This window comes from Mobula hypostoma, chromosome 12 (genome assembly GCF_963921235.1).
Source record: "Mobula hypostoma chromosome 12, sMobHyp1.1, whole genome shotgun sequence".
NCBI lineage: Eukaryota > Metazoa > Chordata > Chondrichthyes > Myliobatiformes > Myliobatidae > Mobula > Mobula hypostoma.
The window spans coordinates 74,244,635-74,266,490 of record NC_086108.1 but is presented as its reverse complement, the minus strand read 5'-3'; the positions used below and the strand labels follow the sequence as shown (position 1 = coordinate 74,266,490).

At 43.0% G+C, this 21,856-nt stretch overlaps 1 protein-coding gene across 4 annotated transcripts in view; it reads right to left on the bottom strand.

Annotated features, from left to right (window-relative positions):
* Positions 1–21,611, bottom strand: part of gpbp1l1 (GC-rich promoter binding protein 1-like 1) — a 78,809-nt gene extending 57,198 nt beyond the window's left edge. For 2 of the 4 annotated variants that reach the window (XM_063064408.1, XM_063064410.1), the window contains exon 1: positions 21,366–21,609. The gene's annotated coding sequence lies outside the window, so the exon portion shown is untranslated. Of the gene's footprint in view, positions 1–21,365 lie in introns of all 4 variants that reach the window. The other 2 variants (XM_063064411.1, XM_063064409.1) reach the window with 2 other exon arrangements.
* Positions 21,612–21,856: the final 245 nt, after the last annotated feature.

Below are 21,856 nucleotides of genomic sequence, written 5' to 3'. Positions count from 1 at the left end.
ATACAGCAGTCTATCTTTTTTAATAGTTTTTTAACAATTTCCATGAAACTCTGGCTGATTGGGGCACCTGCTTAATTAGTCAAAGTATATTGGTCCAGATGCATCCCAATTAACTGGGATCCAGCGTATGTGTAGAAACATACAAACAGATGCACACACAATACGCACATATGCGCTCGCACACAAATATATACATAATATAAGCAAAAAGACAGCAAAAAAAAAGTGAGGTGGTGTTCATGAGTTGGTTTGTTGTCCATTCAGAAATCTGATAGTGAAAGGGAAGCTGTTCTTAAAACATTGGATGTGTTTCTTCAGGCTCCTGTACCACCTCCTGATGGTAGCAAAAAGAAGAGGGCATGTCTGAGGTGATGGAATCCTTAATGATAGATATCCCTTGCTCTTTAGTGAACAACTCCATATTGATCATCTTGATTTCTAGTCCTAATACCAGACTGTCACACTTGCTATCAAGTAATGATCTAAAAAAAAGTGCAATGTTTGCTACTGTCTTTTCACAGGCTTCACTGCCCCAACCCAGTCTCTGCCTTTTCACTTCATTTTATTCAATCCTCTTACAAATAGATTCAAATCTCCAAGTTGTCTGTGTCCATATGCATCACTTCACAACACACTTAAGGTTACAGAGTAAGTCTCCATATTCCTTGAGATTATGGTCGTAATCTATCGCATGAACCTCGTCAACCTTCCACAAACACAATTGGTCTTGTAAATGAATGAATGCAAAGTATACTCCAGGATCTCTCAATCAACGATTGTGTCCCACCTCAAGACACTCGTGATGCATACAAAAAAACTAAGTGCAAACTGTTTAATCTTTCCTCAAATCTTGTCTGGACCTGCATCTCAGGTTAAAGAGCTGTGAACCAAGGACAGAACCCTCACAAGCATAGTTCCCTCTAAGCTGTGCGCGTGTACATGTGCACACACGTTTTTCAACCAGTGCACAGAGGAAATTAATGTGCGCACAAAAGGTTAGGCTCACTAGGTTAATTCCTGGGATGTGCGGACTGTCTTACGCAAGAGGTTAGAGAGACTGGGCTTGTACACGCTGGAATTAAGGAGATTGAGGGGGGATCTGATTGAGACATATAAGATTATTAAGGGATTGGACAAGATAGAGGCAGGAAATATGTTCCAGATGCTGGGAGAGTCCAGTACCAGAGGGCAGGTTTAAGAATAAGGGGTAGGTCATTTAGGACAGAGCTGAGGAGGAACTTCTCCCAGAGAGTTGTGGAGGTGTGGAACGCGCTGCCTCAGAAGGTAGTGGAGGCCAATTCTCTGGATGCTTTCAAGAAGGAGCTAGATAGGTATCTTATGGATAGGGGAATCAAGGGTTATGGGGACAAGGCAGGAACCAGGTATTGATAGTAGATGATCAGCCATGATCTCAGAATGGCAGTGCAGGCTCGAAGGGTCGAATGGTCTACTTCTGTAGCTATTGTCTATTGTTAGTTACCTAAAATAATGTAGTTAATAATTATACTTACTGAAAATAATCTTTTAGCTAACTGTTTCTGTTAACTAGTTAGTCGTTTTTTCAAATACCACATTGCAAGTCACTAATTTACGTCACCTCACCTTTCCTGTTCCAGTTTGTACAGCTGCATCACGGCGGCAGCCATGTTTGGCAGACAGTGTTCATATCGTAAAGTTCTGCTTCAAATCCTGTAGATGGCTTACTAAGTTTTTATTGGAAAAAAATATTGATTCACTATGTTGAATTCAAAAGAAGCGAAGGGCGTGGTGCAAAAGAACTGCAAACTTGTTTAAAGTTAAATGGCTTAACAAAATAGTAGAAACTGTTACACCAAAAGCTCATAAGGTCATGAACGTTCAGCTACGAGAAATATTTATATATGATTCGGAAACTGGAGCTATCTGTTTGTATTGTCATGATGCAAAGGTTGCCGGAGAATTCGCAGTGAAAAGAAGTGGGATGATATTTGGAAACTTGACTTTTTGAAGCGTCATTTGGCAAGTAAATCGCATTTGGACGGTATACAAAAGCACAGGCAACAGAACCCGTCATTACCCATTACAGGAGCGCTACGCATGTTACGGTTGAGTGTGGATGAGCGAGAGTGAAAACTATCAAACCCAGAGGAGATCAAAATTGAGGTACAAGAATGGTCAGCTTTTGATTTCTCCACAATTGCAGATTGTGACTTCACATTTGGCAATGAACAAGTTAATGCCTTATGTCTAAAATACCATGATTTTCTAGCTGAAAATATTGTCTTAATGATTTCAAATTTTCTGTACAAGAAAAAATTAAATCCAAACCAATTTCAAACTGCTCAAATGGTGGCATTTGTACTTCAAAATGAACAGTTTTGCGACTTTGCACAGTTGATGGACATTGGGGGAACCTTTCTTGCATCTAGTGTGGACTGTGAACGAGGTTTTAGCCTCATGAATCAACTCAAAAACAATGTCATTTGGATATGTTAATGAGAATCAAAAACTATCAATGGGATGGAAGTTCTATTAGTCGAGATAAGAGTTTACAAAGAATGGGCAAATGCCAAAGGCAGAAGAGAGAAAAAATAACTGAGTGACTTAAATATGATAAAAATTAAATATCTCTGATGGCATGAACAGTGACTTCTCTAACTTCCGTTAACACCCCTCCTCCCCTTCATACCCCATCCCTTATTTATTATTATTACAATTTTTTTCTTTCCCCTTTTTCCTCTCTTTTTTCTCCCTCTGTTCCTCTCACTATAATTCCTTGCCCATCCTCTGGGCTTCCCCCCTCCTTTCTTTCTCCCTAGGCTTCCCATCCCATGATCCTCTCCCTTCTCCAGCCTTGTACCCCTTTTGCCAAACAACTTTCCAGCTCTTAGCTCCATCCCTCCCCCTCCTGTCTTCTCCTATCATTTCGGATCTCCCACTCCCCCTCTCAAATCTCTTACTATCTCTTCTTTCAGTTAGTCCTGACGAAGGGTCTCGGCCCGAAACATCGACTGTACCTCTTCCTATAGATGCTGCCTGGCCTGCTGTGTTCACTAGAATTTTTTGTGTGTGTGACTTAAATATGCATGTTATTTTCTTGTTATTCTGTGCAGTTTTATGTCAAATATTTTGTAAACCTACATAAACTGTCCTATGTGTGCATTCAGTGCGCACATACTTTTGTCACAGGAAAAAAATTTGCACAACATAAGATTCTGATTTGCCCTGTCTCCTGCGATTCCTCTCTGATTACATACAGCAGAGAGGAACTTCTAAAGATTAGTGAATCTGCCACCAACTGTTCTCCACCGTTTATGGATAGTTTTACGGAGGTTTTGGTCCGAGTTGCTGCAGCAGCTCTGACTGGTCTGTGCGCGAGAAGCCGTAGAGGGAAGCGAACCAGAGCACTCGTTAAAACTGAGACGGCAGGGATTTCGATCTGCACTCCCATCAATTCACCTGGCAAATGTCCGTTCTCTTCTCAACAAGAGGGATGAACTGCTGTTACTTAATAAAACTCGCGGTGACTTTTCCAGATCCGCCGCTTTGTGCTTTACTGAAACTTGGCTGGGTGAGCACATCTCGGACAACTCACTACAACTTCCGGGATTCCAACTCTTCCGAGCGGACCGAGATTGCGGGATTCTCAGAGAAAGGGAGAGGAGGCGGAATCTGTTTCTACATAAACGAAGGTTGGTGCACGGAGGTCACGGTGTTAGGAAAATCATGCAGTCCACATCTAGAGACAATTCTTATAAACTGTAGACCATTTTATTCACCGCGGGAGTTCTCCTCATTTATTCTGGTCGGCGTCTATATTCCACCTCAGGCCTGCATCAGGGAGGCGCTACAACACCTGGCTGACCAGATAACTGAAGTGGAGAACAAACATCCAGACTCCCTGCTCATTGTTCTTGGTGATTTTAACAGAGCAAACCTTGGCCATGAATTGTCAAAATTTGGGCAACATATTAAGTGTCCAGGGACACTAACATACTAGACCACTGCTACACGACAATAAAGGATGCATATCGCTCTGTTACACAGGCAGCCTTGGGACTCTCCGACCACTGCCTGGTTCACCTTCTCCCGACATTCAGGCAGAAACTAAGATCGGTTAAGCCTGTTGTCAGGACAGTCAAGAGATGGACCAATGAGTCAAAGCTAGATCTTCAGGCCTGTTTCGACTGCACGGATTGGAGGGTCTTTGAGGCTGCAGCTATAGATCTTCATGATCTGTCTGACATCGTGACCTCATACATCAGTTTTTGTGAAGACATGTGCATTCCAACAAAAACCTTCTGCACATTCAACAATAGCAAGCCCTGGTTCACATCACAACTCAGGCAGCTTCGTCGGGAGAAGGAGGAGGCGTACAGAAGAGGGGACAGGATTCTGTATGATCGAGCCAGGGAGATTAAGGCAGCGAAGAAGCGCTACATTGGAAAACTGCAAAACAGGTTTTCAAACAACAACCCAGTGTCAGTGTGGAAGGGGCTCCAAGAGATCACCAACTACAAGAAACCATTCCCCCAGGCTATTGAGAACCATCAACTGGCTGACGATCTGAACAAGTTTTATTGTAGATTCGACACCTTCATACCCCCCAGCCAAAACACAGACCTACCTGCAACCCCCATCATCCATCACCCCGACATCTCAGTATCCGCTTTCTCACCCCACATTACAAGAACTGCTCCCCCTACCCCCCTTCACTTCAACCCTCTTGTACCTGCACTCAGGATCTGCGAGAGGGAGGTGAGTCAGCTGTTCCGGAGGCAGAAACATAGAAACATAGAAAATAGGTGCAGGAGTAGGCCATTCGGCCCTTCGAGCCTGCACCGCCATTTATTATGATCATGGCTGATCATCCAACTCAGAACCCCGCCCCAGCCTTCCCTCCATACCCCCTGACCCCTGTAGCCACAAGGGCCATATCTAACTCCCTCTTAAACATAGCCAATGAACTGGCCTCAACAGTTTGCTGTGGCAGAGAATTCCACAGATTCACCACTCTCTGTGTGAAGAAGTTTTTCCTAATCTCGGTCCTAAAAGGCTTCCCCTCTATCCTCAAACTGTGACCCCTCGTTCTGGAACTCCCCAACATCGGGAACAATCTTCCCGCATCTAGCCTGTCCAATCCCTTTAGGATCTTATACGTTTCAATCAGATCCCCCCTCAATCTTCTAAATTCCAACGAGTACAAGCCCAGTTCATCCAGTCTTTCTTCATATGAAAGACCTGCCATCCCAGGAATCAATCTGGTGAACCTTCTTTGTACTCCCTCTATGGCAAAGATGTCTTTCCTCAGATTAGGGGACCAAAACTGCACACAATACTCCAGGTGTGGTCTCACCAAGGCCTTGTACAACTGCAGTAGTACCTCCCTGCTCCTGTACTCGAATCCTCTCGCTATAAATGCCAGCATACCGTTCGCCTTTTTCACCGCCTGCTGTACCTGCATGCCCACTTTCAATGACTGGTGTATAATGACACCCAGGTCTCATTGCACCTCCCCTTTTCCTAATCGGCCACCATTCAGATAATAATCTGTTTTTAAACGCAAACAACAGGAATTCTGCAGATGCTGGAAATTCAAGCAACACACATCAAAGTTGCTAGGAACGCAGCAGGCCAAGCAGCATCTATAGGAAGAGGCGCAGTCGACGTTTCAGGCCGAGACCCTTCGTCAGGACTAACTGAAGGAAGAGTGAGTAAGGGATTTGAAAGCTGGAGGGGGAGGGGGAGATGCAAAATGATAGGAGAAGACAGGAGGGGGAGGGATAGAGCCGAGAGCTGGACAGGTGATAGGCAAAAGGGGATACGAGAGGATCATGGGACAGGAGGTCCGGGAAGAAAGACGGGGGGGGGGGTGACCCAGAGGATGGGCAAGAGGTATATTCAGAGGGACAGAGGGAGAAAAAGGAGAGTGAGAGAAAGAATGTGTGCATAAAAATGAGTAACAGATGGGGTACGAGGGGGAGGTGGGGCCTAGCGGAAGTTAGAGAAGTCAATGTTCATGCCATCAGGTTGGAGGCTACCCAGACGGAATATAAGGTGTTGTTCCTCCAACCTGAGTGTGGCTTCATCTTTACAGTAGAGGAGGCCGTGGATAGACATGTCAGAATGGGAATGGGATGTGGAATTAAAATGTGTGGCCACTGGGAGATCCTGCTTTCTCTGGCGGACAGAGCGTAGATGTTCAGCAAAGCGGTCTCCCAGTCTGCGTCGGGTCTCACCAATATATAAAAGGCCACATCGGGAGCACCGGACGCAGTATATCACCCCAGTCGACTCACAGGTGAAGTGATGCCTCACCTGGAAGGACTGTTTGGGGCCCTGAATGGTGGTAAGGGAGGAAGTGTAAGGGCATGTGTAGCACTTGTTCCGCTTACACGGATAAGTGCCAGGAGGGAGATCAGTGGGGAGGGATGGGGGGGACGAATGGACAAGGGAGTTGTGTAGGGAGCGATCCCTGCGGAATGCAGAGAGAGGGGGGGAGGGAAAGATGTGCTTAGTGGTGGGATCCCGTTGGAGGTGGCGGAAGTTACGGAGAATAATATGTTGGACCCGGAGGCTGGTGGGGTGGTAGGTGAGGACCAGGGGAACCCTATTCCTAGTGGGGTGGTGGGAGGATGGAGTGAGAGCAGATGTACGTGAAATGGGGGAGATGTGTTTAAGAGCAGAGTTGATAGTGGAGGAAGGGAAGCCCCTTTCTTTAATCTGTTTTCCTATTTTTGCCACCAAAGTGGATAACTTCACATTTATCCACATTAAATTGCATCTGCCATGAGTTTGCCCACTCACCCAACCTATCCAAGTCACCCTGCATCCTCTTAGCATCCTCCTCACTGCTAACACTGCCACCCAGCTTCGTGTCATCCGCAAACTTGGAGATGCTGCATTTAATTCCCTCATCCAAGTCATTAATATATATTGTAAACAACTGGGGTCCCAGCACTGAGCCTTGCGGTACCCCACTAGTCACCGCCTGCCATTCTGAAAAGGTCCCGTTTATTCCCACTCTTTGCTTCCTGTCTGCTAACCAATTCTCCACCCACACCAATATCTTACCCCCAATACCGTGTGCTTTAAGTTTGCACACTAATCTCCTGTGTGGGACCTTGTCAAAAGCCTTTTGAAAATCCAAATATACCACATCCACTGGTTCTCCCCTATCCACTCTACTAGTTACATCCTCAAAAAATTCTATGAGATTCGTCAGACATGATTTTCCTTTCACAAATCCATGCTGACTTTGTCCGATCATTTCACCGCTTTCCAAATGTGCTGTTATCACATCCTTGATAACTGACTCCAGCAGTTTCCCCACCACCGACGTTAGGCTAACTGGCCTATAATTCCCCAGTTTCTCTCTCCCTCCTTTTTTAAAAAGTGAGGTTACATTAGCCACCCTCCAATCCTCAGGAACTAGTCCAGAATCTAACGAGTTTTGAAAAATTATCACTAATGCATCCACTATTTCTTGGGCTACTTCCTTAAGCACTCTAGGATGCAGACCATCTGGCCCTGGGGATTTATCTGCCTTCAATCCCTTCAATTTACCTAACACCACTTCCCTACTAACATGTATTTCACTCAGTTCCTCCATCTCACTGGACCCTCTGTCCCTTACTATTTCTGGAAGATTATTTATGTCCTCCTTAGTGAAGACAGAACCAAAGTAATTATTCAATTGGTCTGCCATGTTCTTGCTCCCCATAATCAATTCACCTGTTTCTGTCTGCAGGGGACCTACATTTGTCTTTACCAGTCTTTTCCTTTTTACATATCTATAAATGCTTTTACAGTCCATTTTTATGTTCTCTGCCAGTTTTCTCTCAAAATCTTTTTTCCTCTTCCTAATTAAGCCCTGAAGACCAGGAAAGCGCCAGGCCGAGATGGTGTGTCGCCCTCCCTGAAGGCCTGCACTGATCAGCTGGCCCCCATCTACACACGGATCTTCAATAGATCACTGGAGCTGTGTGAAGTCCCTCATTGCTTCAAGCGCTCCATTATCATTCAAGTCCCTAAGAAACCCACCATCAAGGGACTAAATGACTACAGGCCTGTTGCCTTGACATGTGTGGTCATGAAATCCTTTGAGAGACTAGTGTTGGCTCACCTGAAGGACATCACAGGCCCCCTGCTGGACCCCCTGCAGTTTGCTTAACGGGCAAATAGGTCAGTGGATGATGCAGTCAACATGGGACTGCATTACATACTACAACACCTCGACAACCCAGGAACTTCTGCGAGGGTCCTGTTTATTGACTTCAGCTCGGCGTTCAACACCATCATCCCAGAAATCCTCCACTCCAAACTCACACAGCTCACTGTCTCCCCCGCCATCTGTCAGTGGATCACAAGCTTCCTGACTGACAGGGTGCAGCAAGAGAGGCCGGGGAGCATCATTTCTAGCACCCAGACAATCAGTACTGGTGCCCCCCCAGGGATGTGTGCTCTCCAACTGCTCTTCTCCCTTTACACTAATGACTGCACCTCACAGGATCCATCTGTTAAACTCCTGAAGTTTGCAGACAACACAACTGTCATTGGCCTTATCCGAGACGGTGATGAGTCTGCATACAGACGGGCAGTGGAATGGTTGGCCCTCTGGTGTGGTCAGAACAATCTGGAGCTAAATACGCTCAAGACTGTGGAGATGACAGTGGGCTTCAGGAGGAGCCCCCCAATACTCCCCCCACTCACTACACTCAACAGTATTGTGTCTGCTGTGGAGACCTTCAGGTTTCTGGGTGTCACAATCTCTCAGGACCTGAAGTGGACACCCAACGCGGACACTCTTATCAAAAAGGCTCAGCAGAGGTTGTATTTCCTAAGTCAACTCAGGAAGTACAACCTGCCTCAGGAGCTGCTGATTCAATTCTATTCAGGAATAATTCAGTCTGTTCTCTGTTCGTCCATCACCGTCTGGTTTGGATCAGCTACCAAACAAGACAAGAATAGACTCCAAAGTACCATCAGGGCTGCAGAAAGGATTATTGGTGTGAAGCTGCCCTCGATCCAGGACTTACACGCATCTAGAGTCAGGAAACGAGCAAGCAGCATCATTGTAGACCCATCACACCCTGGACATCACCTGTTCCAACTCCTTCCTTCTGGTAGGCACTTTAGATCACTGTATACCAGGACAAATAGGTACAAGGACAATTTCCTTTCGTATGCCATCAGTCTTATGAACACTTGAATTTTAGTCTATTATAAACCAAGTCCACCTGTACATACACAGGTATACCTCATTGTATATAGTTCACGATTATTTGCACTATTGTTTTGTTTGCTTTTTGATTCTGTACAGCGAGAGCTCAGGAAAACCGGCATCAAGTTCCCTGTATGTGTTCACATACTTGGCGATAATAAAGGATTCTGATTCTGATTTTTGTACACACTCTCTACTAAAAAATAGAGGGCACATTGCTCACAAGACTTTAATTTACCCATCAAATAGAATTTACTGTTGTTTTGTCCATTCTTCTAATCTTTCTGAAATGTTTTACAAAATGAACTAAGTCTCCTGACCAGGTTGTTTACAAAATGAGTGAACTACTTGGAAAAATATTGATCAATTATTTTCCCCAAGGAGCAGTACCAGCAATCGGTCAACAGGCCATCAACTATTAACAAGTGAATAGATATTCAGAAATGAGTGACCCAAGTCACACTAAAAATACTATGGATGACACAATAACACACCATAAAGCACCGTGGCTTTTTACTCTATAGCTACCAGAGTCAAATCTAGACCTTTACTTTGTGGAGTTTGCAGATTCTCCCATAGGCTCTGGATTGCTCCCAAGGACAATTGTTTGTGGCAGGATAAAAGGTGGAGAAGGGGTTGCAGGGGGAAAAGGAGAGACAAGATATTGTCACTGTGAAACTAAGAGAGGTTACAGAGAAATAAAAGGGAGAAACTGGATCAATGCCATTGCACTGAGAGTCAACTCAGACTTAATGTGCAAAAGGTCCTCTTTCAATGCTTCAATACAATAGAACTAAATTTATTCAAAAATGTAACTAAATAGTAACAATTATTTTAACTTCATGCAGTCAGAGAACAATAATCATAAGAAACTCAACTCCATTGAAAGCAAGCAGAGATAAGCTAGAATAAAACAACCAAAAGGATAAGACCTTATGCCAATAACAGGAGTGATTGAATACTGATGAACCTCTTACTTACAGAAATTTGAACTCACAAATCACTACCTAAAAATAAGAGTATAAAATGCACGCTCACATAGAAAAAATGGGCGGAGGGGGAGCATAAAATGCACTGTCATCTGGGGAAAAAAAACAATGTGTTTTTTCGTGTTTCTTGATGCATACGACTCAGCGGTGGCGTAGTGGCATAGTGGCGTCAGTGCCGGACTTCGAGACGAAAGGTCCCGAGTTCGAATCCAGCCGGCTCCCCTGCATGCTTTCCATCCGTGCTGGGTTACGAGCTGGTGACTTCTTTGGAAACTCACCCACGGAAGGCAATGGCAAACCACTGCTATAACTTGCCTCGTACGCGGTTCCCCACCACATCAGAGAGGCATGGAGGGAAATCATCCGCTAACCGGAGAAACTCCAGATGCGACGCACCTTTCCTTGATGCATGCAAGAAGACATGGCTTTGCCTCACTAAAAATCTTTATACACATCATTTTCTAGGAACACAATCCCCTCCTAACAGCAATGGATTGCCTGTAAATTGAAAACGTTCCAACTTCAGTTTTTCAGAGTTGAGATTCAAAAAGGCATTGAAGCTCAGACTGAATTTTGTGTCCTTTCAACTCGCTAAGGAAAGCAGTATCACTCCCCAATTACATTCAAAATGAATGGCCAGCTTTCACACAATGAAGCTCAGTGAAATAATGGAAAAGATCAACATTGAAAAATTATGAAAAAAAGCAATGCATTTCTGAAATTTATGAATTTACATGTAGAGTACTCCAACGTGCCCATATAAAAAGATCTTTAACGAGAACATTAAATGAGAGGAAACTTAAAATTCCTGGGCCATGTCATCAGAAAGGGAGAAATAGAATGCCTTACATTACAAGGCCGTATGCTTGGGAAACGCGGTAGAGGAAGGCAAAGAAGAAAATATATGGACACTGTGAAAGAATTAACAGATCTAAGTGTGCAAGGTATCATTGACACTGCGAGGGATTGTTCGATGTGGAGAGCCATGATTCCCAACCGTGTAACGTGCAAGGCAAATGAAGAGAGAAAGAGAGAGAGAGAGTGAGAGTGAGAGTGAGAGTGAGAGTGAGAGTGAGAGTGAGAGTGAGAGTGAGAGTGAGAGTGAGAGTGAGAGAGAGAGAGAGACAGACAGACATGTAGAGGAACTGACAGATTACCCAAAATGCACAACTGCTTTAGTTTACGAAAAGAAACTGGCACTGAAATGAAATCTCTAGGTAAGCCCCTTTCCTAATGTCACATGAGATCACTGCTGTAGTTAAATAAACCAGTTAGTTGCTCATTAAGTATTTCAGGAAAAAAAACACTGAAACAAGTAGAGTTTAAAAGAAAATCAAAACTTTCCTCATATGACAAAGAGAAACAAAAAGAAAATACTGAAAACAATCAGCAAGTCTGGCAAAATTAGGCGAACAAAGATCTTGTACACAAAAATTATTCTTTCAGTGAATGCTGCCCGACTTGCTGAGTGTTCCCAACATTTTCTACTTGCTTCTCAGATGTGTAGCATCTGCAGCTTTTTCAAAAATTTCATTTGACAAAATGAAACCCTTGTTATTACAACATTAAGGGACAAACCATTTCTTAAGGATATGGTCAGAAATCCAATGTTGTTGGTATCTTCAAGTTGTCACAAATTAAAGCAGATTTGTTCTACAATTTTAAAAGCCAATATTACAGAATCAAGGCATGATGCAGCTGCTACTTACCATTCATCTATAATTTTACTGCAGGAAAGTCATATGTGCGTGAGGGTGTTGGGGGGGGGCACTTTGGGGTTCCAACATTTAATCGTCATTCATTCTTTGGGGCACTCCTCTGTGTTCATGGATGTTTGCGAAGAAAAAGAACTTCAGGATGTATATTGTATACATTTCTATGACATTAATTGTACCTATTGATAGTTTAATACAAAAAATCTCAGAAGCAACTTAATGTGATCCCACAAGAGTCAAGCTTTTGAGTTTGAATCTTCTCACATTTTGTTCAGGTTGAAAGCTTTGCAAAACATGTATTCTTATTTCCTTGTTAGCACTGATAGAATTGGACGTATATTTCAGGAACAAAATTATGGTTGGAGACTTGAACCTAACCAAATCCCACCAAATAAAATACAGAAAACACATTTCAAATTAATTACTGGTGATGGAAACTAAGCATTACGTTATTTTATAGCAATGGAATCTATGACAATCAAGAGATACGACGTAATTGTTTCTATTAAATACGTCCTAACTTCGACTGCCTGATAAAACACACTTCAAAATTGAAGAGGACTCCCAGGTACATGATAAAACAAATATTGCACCTGCATCTATTGATGAAAAGAAAATGTGTCTTGACATTCAAAGGATGGAAGACAAGGAAACATAACAGCATTGTATGTCTTCACAAAATGTCATTCACAGTTAATTATTTTTAATAAATGGTCACTTTTACAGACAAACAAAAGAGCCAATTTGTGCACAAGGAGGTTTCACAAAGAGCAATTAAAATCGTGAACAGATTTTTCAGAGATATTTCAAGAAAAGTGCCACAGCTCATCAAAAACTTACTCATTGTATTATAAGTTTACATTGGATGGCATCCGTTAGTCTCGCGAGACCATGGTTCTGCGCCTGGAAAGTCTTGCTTCAGTCTCTCTAGGGCGCAGGCCTGGGCAAGGTGGTATGGAAGACCAGCAGTTGCCCAAGCAGCAAGTCTCCCCTCTCCACGCCACCGATGTTGTCCAAGGGAAGGGCAAGGGCAAATACAGCTTGGCACCAGTGACGTCACAGGAGTTGCCAGAGCGAGGTTGAAAGCAACGTCGGACTGCCTTAGGGACTCCAGCTCCGGATTTGTCCTCAGGATTTACTCCCGAAGCCTTTCCCATAAGTGGGTATGGCCGCAAGGCAGCGGAGGTTTGAAATCAGACATTAACATCCAGATAAATTATATGGCAGGTTTAATAAGTGCAGGGGAGAGTGCACATTATTAGAGATTAAAGAATATGCAGGAATGCTTGCAAGATACAAATCAGACCAAATATACACAAATGTTCACTCAAATACTATAAGAGGATCTAACCAGCAAGCTACTATCATAACATTGATTCTTCAGGCCCTCAGAAATGTATCAGTCATGTTTCACGTGGAAACGATGAGAGAGCTGTCGATCACAAGTGAGTGGAAATAGAGCACCAGAGCAGATAATGGAATGGTTATGGGGAAAGGTTTTGTTAAGCCTACATACAAAGTCAGGAAACGAAAGGTTGAGCGTGGTAGGACTAATGGTTTGAGTTGTGTATTTTTCCAATGTAAGGAGTATTGTAGGAAAGGCAGATGAGCTTAATGCATTGATTAGCATGTGGCATTATGACACTGTAGCTATTGGTGAGACTTGGTTGCAGTAGGGGCAGGACTGGCAAGTCAATATTCTGCGGCTGTATTGTTTTAGAATTGAAAGAGCAGGAGGGATTAAAGGCGGAGGGGTGGCATTACTAGTCAGGAAAAATGTCACAGCAGCGCTCAGACAGGACAGACAGGAAAGCTCGTCTACTGAATCTGCATGGGTGGAACTGAGGAGTAAGAAAGACACAACCACGTTAATGGGATTATATTATAGACCACCCAACAGCCTGCGGGATTTAGAGAAGCAAATTTGTGGCGAGATCACAGACTTGCAACAAACATAAGATTGTGATCGTAGATAATCTTGACTTTCGGCATATTCCTAGGACACCCATACTACAAAAAGGCTGGATGGAATAGTTTGTTAAATGTGTTCAGAAAAGTTTCCTTAATAAGTACATAACAGGTCCCAACTAGAGAGTAGATCTCCCATTAGGGAATAAGACAGGGCAGGTGACAGAAGTTTATGTAGTAGGGGAACACCTTTGCCTCTAGTGATCATAATTCCATTAGTCTCAAGATAATTATGGTGAAGGATAGCTCTGGTGCTCGGGTTGAGATTCTAAATTGGAGAAAAGGCAATTTTGAAGGTATCAGAAATGATTTATCAATTTTGGATTGAGACAGGTTGTTTCCAGGCAGAGGTGTGCTTGGTAAGTGGAAGGTCTTCAAAAGTGAAATTTTGAGAGTACAGTGTTTGCATGTTACTGACAGAATAAAAAGCAAGGTTAATAGATTTACGGAACCTTGGTTTTTTGAGAGATATTAACACCGTGGTTAAGAAAAAGGAAGTGCATCGCAGGTATCGGCAGAAAGGAACAAATGGGGTACTTGAGTTTAAGAAATGCAAGAGAACACTTGAGGAGGAAATCAAGAGGGCTAAAAGGTGGCATGAAGTCGCTCCAGCAGTCAAGGTGAAGGACAATCCTAAGGAATTATACAAATATATTAAGAGCAAAAGGGGAAATGCAGAAGACTGGGGGAAGTTTGAATAGAAGTATACAAAATTATGAAGGTATAGATTGGGTAAATGCATGCAGGCTTTTTCTACTGAGGTTGGACGAGACTACAACCAGAAGTCATGGGATAAGGGTGAAAGGTGAAATGTTTAGGGGGAACCCTTCACTTTGGAGTGTGGTGAAAGTGGAACAAGCTGCCAGCTCAAGTGGTGGATGTAGGTTCGATTTCAACATTTAGGAGAAATTTGAAGAGATATATGGACAGGAGGGATAGGGAGGGTTATGGTCTGGGAGCAGGTCAACTGGACTGGAGAAATTAATAGCTCAACATGGAGTAGATGGACCAAAGGGCCCATTTCTGTGCTGCAGTGTTCTATCACTCTGTGACAACCACCCCTAGAAATAAAAATTCTAGTGATTAAGGCACATAGGGAAAGAATCTCAGTACTGTAATCTCAGCAAAGGCCTCCTTACTCACACTGCCCAATTTGAAAAAGTAAAATGGGGAGAGGTGGGGTAGATTATTTTAATGGGTAGATTTTTATAATTGGGGTGTATAAAGGATTACCAGAGGCCACAAGATATTTATTATATACATTAACTTTGGTCAAAAGGACAATTACAATGGAACTTTTACCTATAATTCAAAATTATAAGTGGGAAAAATTAGCTATGGGGAAGAGCTTGCAAAACTTATTGGGAATATGAACTAAGCTGGCTATAACGTTACAGTTCAGGTATGTGGGAAAATGAAATTATTCAGAGAGGAATAGAAAGATGGAACATGTTTTAAAAATGAAATAAAATCAATAAATATTGTCAAACAGAATGAACTCAGTATGCTAGTTCAAAAGATTCAGAAAGTTGTTATGCAAGAATAGCAAATAATTAGTAAAGCAAGTTGCATGCTATCTTTTACTGCAATCTTGGTACAACATACAACACTACGGTGAGACTACTTCTGGAATGCAATTCAGAAATAGAATCAGGTTATTATCATCGGTATGTGTTGTGAAATTTTGGTTCCATGTTCAAGAAAGGTTTTACTTGCATTGGAAACTTTCAACAATCTATTAGATCATGAAATTTAGAAAATGAGAGGCTCTTGTATTTGAAACTCCCTTTCCTTCCATCATTTGATTGATATATGCAAGATTTTGAAAAGGGTAGGTTTAAAAGCTCTGGGGCCTTGAATCAGGGACAAAGTCAAAGGGCAATGGAGTCAAGTCAAGTTTATTGCCATTTGCGCAATTACAGTGAGATACAGGTAAAATGAAAAACTTGCTTGCAGCAGCATCACAGACATATTGGGACAAACAATTACACAATATAAAATAGACACAATCCAAGAAAAGTCCATGGTAATGCAAGAGGTAATCCATTGTGTACTGAGCTAAGGTAAGAGTTGTGAAAGTCAGCTCAAAAATCTGATGATTGTAGGAAGATAGCTCTTCCTGATCTGATGTGTGTAGGATTTCAGACTGCTGCTTACACTATGAAGAGAAATTTCTTGACTCAAATATTTCAAATCTGAAATTCTCCACACCTGTGTATGATCAGCAGTTGGTTAAGGTGGAGAATAGTGATATCTGTTAAGACTGCCTTCAAAAGTCCCCCCTCAAAATATTCTGAATTAGAACACCAAGCGCTAATCTAAATAAGGCCAACTTTTCAAGACTTAATCCAAAGGTTTCCAACCTTTTTATGCCATGGACCCCTACCATTAATTGAGGGGTCCATACACCCCAGGTTGGGAATCCCTGACTTAAACCATGATAGAAATTGTGATGCAACACCACAACACATGCGTACGGCCAGCCTCAGCAGCGACACCACCCACATCACCCGCAGCAAAAGGGCAGGGCAGCTCTATTTCGAGGGGTCACTTTCTGCTAATCACCATCAGCATGTGCAGGATTGGGACAGATCAAATTCAGACCCATCAATAAGAGATAATTAAATCTTATTGTCATGATGTACTTCGAGACACCCATCAAACCCTTTGCTGCAGTCAAAGGACAGCGGTGACTATATCACGTCCATTTAGAAGAGTGCCAACCACATCATCAAGAATAATCATCTTCCTGGAGGCTTTGGTGTTACTGCTTCGTTTCTTCTATCCAGCATTAGAGTAAAAAAAAATGGTCAGCCTAATTATGCCGTGTGGAAAGAGAAGGGGGACATTATAGTCAAGAGATAGTGCCAAACGTCGTCGGGAAGCAGCAAGGAGAGGGAAAGAACAAGAATCCGATGAGGCCAGGGCCACACGACTCCAGGATCAAAGAGTCAGGACAAAAAAGATGAGAGAAGAGGAGACAGAGGAGGAAAGGCATGCATGTCTCCAAAATGACAACAATTGGCATAGAAGGAGAGAGGAAGAGACAAAGGAGCTGAGAAGTGCACGTCTCCAGGATCAGAGACAAACAACAAACAGCAGAGATGAAAAGATGGGGGATGAAAGGGCTGCACGTCTCCAGAATGACAAAAACAGGCACAGGAGGAGAGAGGAAGAGACAAAGGAGCAGAGAAATGCACGTCTCCAAGATCAGAGACAAAGAATAAACAGCAGGAGATGAAGAGACGGCAGATGAAAGGACTGCACGTCTCCAGAATGACAAAAACAGGCACAAGGGTGGCAGATCAACCAGATCAACCTCTTTGTTAAACGAGGAGGAGCTATATTTATCTTGCTACACATCGTTCTTCTTTAATAAACTGAGGTTTTCTTCTTCAATTTCCAAAGCAAAGTGATACCAATAGCATTCAGGAAAATTTAATGTTCATTCTGGTCAGATCAGACTGCACTACCCTTCTCTCAAAGGGTGCCCCAACGGGTCACCCCGTTGTCTAGTTCATTTCCTAAATGCTTTTACTAATCTATCTTACGCTACCTTTGCCACTTCAGGAGGCACAGTAGCTGTTTCTCATTTTCTGCAACCAGGGTTTGATTTTGACCTCTGCTGCTGTCTCATGAAGTGTGCAAGCTGTTCTTATGACCACATGGATTTTGCCCAGGTGTTCCAGTTTCCTCCCATACTTTTAGATATGCTGGATGTTAGGATACATGGTGATGCTAACTTACCATTGGTACATCTGCCTTTTCAAAGAATCAGGGGTGGTTAATGGACAATTTGGGTGGCGGGGTGAAGATACGTTTCTATGTTTGTACTAAAGGAGGTGTAAGGCACTCTTCCCTCCACTACCCTGCAGGTCACACCACAGCAAAGTGTAGCACCAGCTTAGTCCCCTGATCAGTGTCACTTGAAGCCATGGGAGCAGGTGGTGGATGGTCGTACCAGCAGCTCACAAGTCCTGGTTATATGACTTCTGACCCCAGGCAGGGAATCTCTGAAAAGTATTGATAATGGCTGGGGTCACCTGCCTTGTAAAGACACTACCCAGAAGAAGGCAATAGTAAACCACTTTGGTAGAAAATTTACCAAGAACAATCATGGTCATTGATAGAGATAACAGATGAAAGCGCATGATTACCACATCATACAACATGGCATATATTAATGATGATGATCAATGGACAATAAATACAGAGGGAAATAAATGGAGAAATAGTCTTGATATGTTAACGGGATTTGGTTGGCCAAGGAAACATGTAACCTTCCGCACTTCTGACTGTGTCCTTTTTCATTATTCCCTCCATTGAGTTGAACAAACGTTTTTGTAAATTGTGAACTTTACCTTCTGAAATTCTCTAAGCCATTCAGTTTTGCAATTTCACCCCCCCATTGACAGTTACTTTATTAATCAGAAGTCTAACCAAATGTTTATGCCTCAGAAGCAAAAATAAAATGTTTACCAATCTGCTTTAGTATATCGCTACATCCCAACCACAGTTAACAAGCAATCTGAAGCGATTCTCCCACAATGATTGCAATCAAAGTAAAGCTCAAAGTAAATTTATTATCAAAGCACATATGTCACCATATACAACCCTGAGATCCATTTTCTTTCGTCATACTCAGTAAATCAAATAACCATAACAGAATTAATGAAAAACCACATCAACAATGTGAACAACCTGTGTGCAAGACAACAAAGAAATAATAAACAAACAATAAATGTTGAGAACATGAGAAGAGTCCTTGAAAGTGAGTCCATAGGTTGTGGGAACAGTTCAGTGATGGGGAATATGAATTTGAAGGAAGTGATCCCCTTTGGTTCAAGAGACTGCTGGTTGAGGGATAATAATTGTTCCTGAACCTGATGGTGTGAGTCCTGAGGCTCCTGTATCTTCTTCCTGATGGCAGCAGCAAGGAGAGAGTAAGAGCTGGGTGGAGGTCCCCGATGATGGACGCTGTTTTCCTGCGACAATGATCCCTGTAGATATGCTCATGGGGGGGGGGTGAATTTACCCATGATGCACTGGGCCTTATCCACTACTTTTTTAGAGAATTTCCTATTCAAGGACTTTGGTGTTTCCATACTGTGATGTAGCCAGTCAATATACTCCCCACGACACATTTATAGAAATTTGTTAAGGTTTTAGGTATCATGTCGAATCTTTGTAAACTCCTAAGGAAGTAGAGGCTCTATCATTCTTTCTTCGTAATTGCACCTTCATGCTGGGCCCAGGACAAGTCTTCCGAAATGATAACACGAAGGAGTTTAAAATTGCTGACCCTCTCCATTTCTGATCTTCCAATGAGAAATGATTTATAGATCTCCGGTTTCCTCCTCCTTAATTCAATAATCAGCTCCTTGGTCTTGCTCACATTTAAGTGAGAGGTTGTTGTTGTGGCACCAATCAGCCAGATTTTCAATCTCCCTCCTATATGCTGATTCGTCACCACCTTTGATTCAGCCAATGACAATGGTGTTGTCAGCAAACTTAAATATGGTACTGGAGCTGTGCTTAGTCACACAGTCATAAGTGCAAAGCAAGTAGAGGAGGGGGCTAAGCATACAGCCATGTGATGCAACCGTGCTGATGGAAATAGTGCAAGAGATGTTCTTTCCAATCCAAACACAAATGGGGTCTGCAGGTGAGAAAATCGAGGATCCAACTGCACACGGAGGTACTGAAGCCAAGGTCTTGAAACTTACTGATTAGTTTTGAGGGGATGGAGGAGCTGTATTGAATGTGGAGCTGTAGTCGATAAACAGCATCCTGATGTATGCATCTTTGCTGTCCAAATGTGCCAAGGTTGAGTGAAAAGCCATCTGCTGTGGTTCTGTTGTGCTGGTAGTCTAGTTGGAGCGGATCCAAGTCGCTTCTCAGGCAGGAGTTGATGTTTCATCAGCAACCTCTCAGAACACTTCATCACTGTGGATATGTGCTACTGGATGCTTGACATTGAGGCAGGTCACCATGTTCTTCTTAAGCACTGGCGTAATTGAAGCCTGCTTAAAACAGGTGGGTACCTCAGACTGCCAAGGCGAGAGGTTAAAGATCTCAGTGAACACTACAGCCAGTTGATCTGCACAGGTCCTCAGTACTCGACCAGGTACCCTATATGGGCCAGATGCTTCACCCTCTTGTAGAATGCTCGCACGTTGGCCTCAGACACTGAAATCACCAGTTTGTGATGGTTCCTCCATGTTTTGACAATCAAAGCGAGCATAGAAGGCATTGAATACAAAACAGAACTGCTGGAAATAGTGTTGTGTACTAAGTGAACTGAAACTCTTCACTGCTGGGTAAAGGGGCTAAAGGAGAAAAGGCAAACCCCATAAATGTTTTGGTCATTAAATATCAAGGGATGTTAGAATACATCTCAGCAGATTTAAGAACTAAGTTTCTCCAGCATATTGTCTGTTGGTTCAAATTCCAGACTCCTGTCTCTCTATACAACCCAGAATGTCTTTGAGGAAGTATAACGTATTGCCTATAAACTGAAAATATTTGAATTTTCTTGCTAAATTTATGAAATGATGCTGGAGTGATAAAGCACATCTACTTGAATGTGCAAATTCATAATTGTTCATGTTAACACGTCAAGGACTATTAGACTAATATTTCAAGTGTAAAACTGCTTATGAACTTCGTGTCTAAACTGTCATTCACATTGGTAAAAATTACAAAATACAAAATAACGCAAACACGAGGAAAATAATTTCAGTTTGGGCTCTACTGAAGTTAACATATCCATGACACTGAAGAGGGTAATAAAGAAAGTAAACTAAAACCTCCAGGAAGAACTTAAGAGTTATCGTAAACATTATTAGAAACTGATCTAAAGTAAATGATAACGTCTGTAATGCCAGTAAAGAACACGATATATAAACATACAACATTAAATTACAGATGGTTTAGGATCCTTCACACGAGTGGAGTGTAGCCGTGAAGAGATAATATCCCACATTGTCAGAAATGGCAGCCGTGGACAGCTAAGCCCACACACGGGACAGGCTCGTTCAAACATTATTTGCGTTGTTTAATGCCTGTAAGTGGAAGACACTCAAAACAAAGGTTCCATCTTTACTGATCCAGTCCTAACAGATAAGCTGCAACCACATTCCACGTCAAAAAAAAAACATTGCTCTGAAGTATATTTCCAACAATCCACTTTGCGGTACACAAATAGGAACTGTGGACTAACAAACACAAGGTGCAAGTTTAGGCCACAAAACAAATGAAACAAAACACGAATAAACTGACACTGGAATAACCTTCCATTGGGCACGGGTTGCTCGGCGCAACGGGGGGTAAAAAAGAATCAGCAGTGTACGTTTGATTATAAAATGCAACGACAATAGATGGGAAGGACGGCGTAACGCGGCTGGTGAAACCCACGATGATAATAACAACAAACACTGGGCCAAAATGGCGACAAAGCAGGCTTGCAGGGTAATAACATTAGCTGCCTACCTACACGGGGAAGGAGAAGACGGCAATTGGTTAGCGTCGTTCCCTCACTTCAGGGCCTGGAGCTTTTGTCTTCTCTCCCTCTGTCTACCTGCGTCCCTAATCAGGGATATCTCCGAGGGGTTTGATTTTTGTTTATATCAACGACTCCACTGCCGCTCTTGTTGCTGCCCACAGCTCTGCGCCGCAGTTTTTTTCTCTCCCTGGCTGCTCGCGCTCGACGCTCCGCCCGCCTGCTCGCTCGCTCCCGTCTTCCCTCACTCGCTCCGCGTGCACGCGCGCGACCGGGGATTCCACCAAAACACGGAAGGAAGCGTGTGCGGCGGGGTCACGTGCTTCTTCGCTTCTCTGGCGTCACAGGCAACTGAACTGTACAGGGAACGTCGGTGGTCCCGACGCACGGTGCATCCAGTTGCCAGTTTTCCCAGCCGTATGACTTTTCTTCTTCTTGGAAAGTTTATTAGCGGTTGGCAGACCAACATAAGGTGCATTAC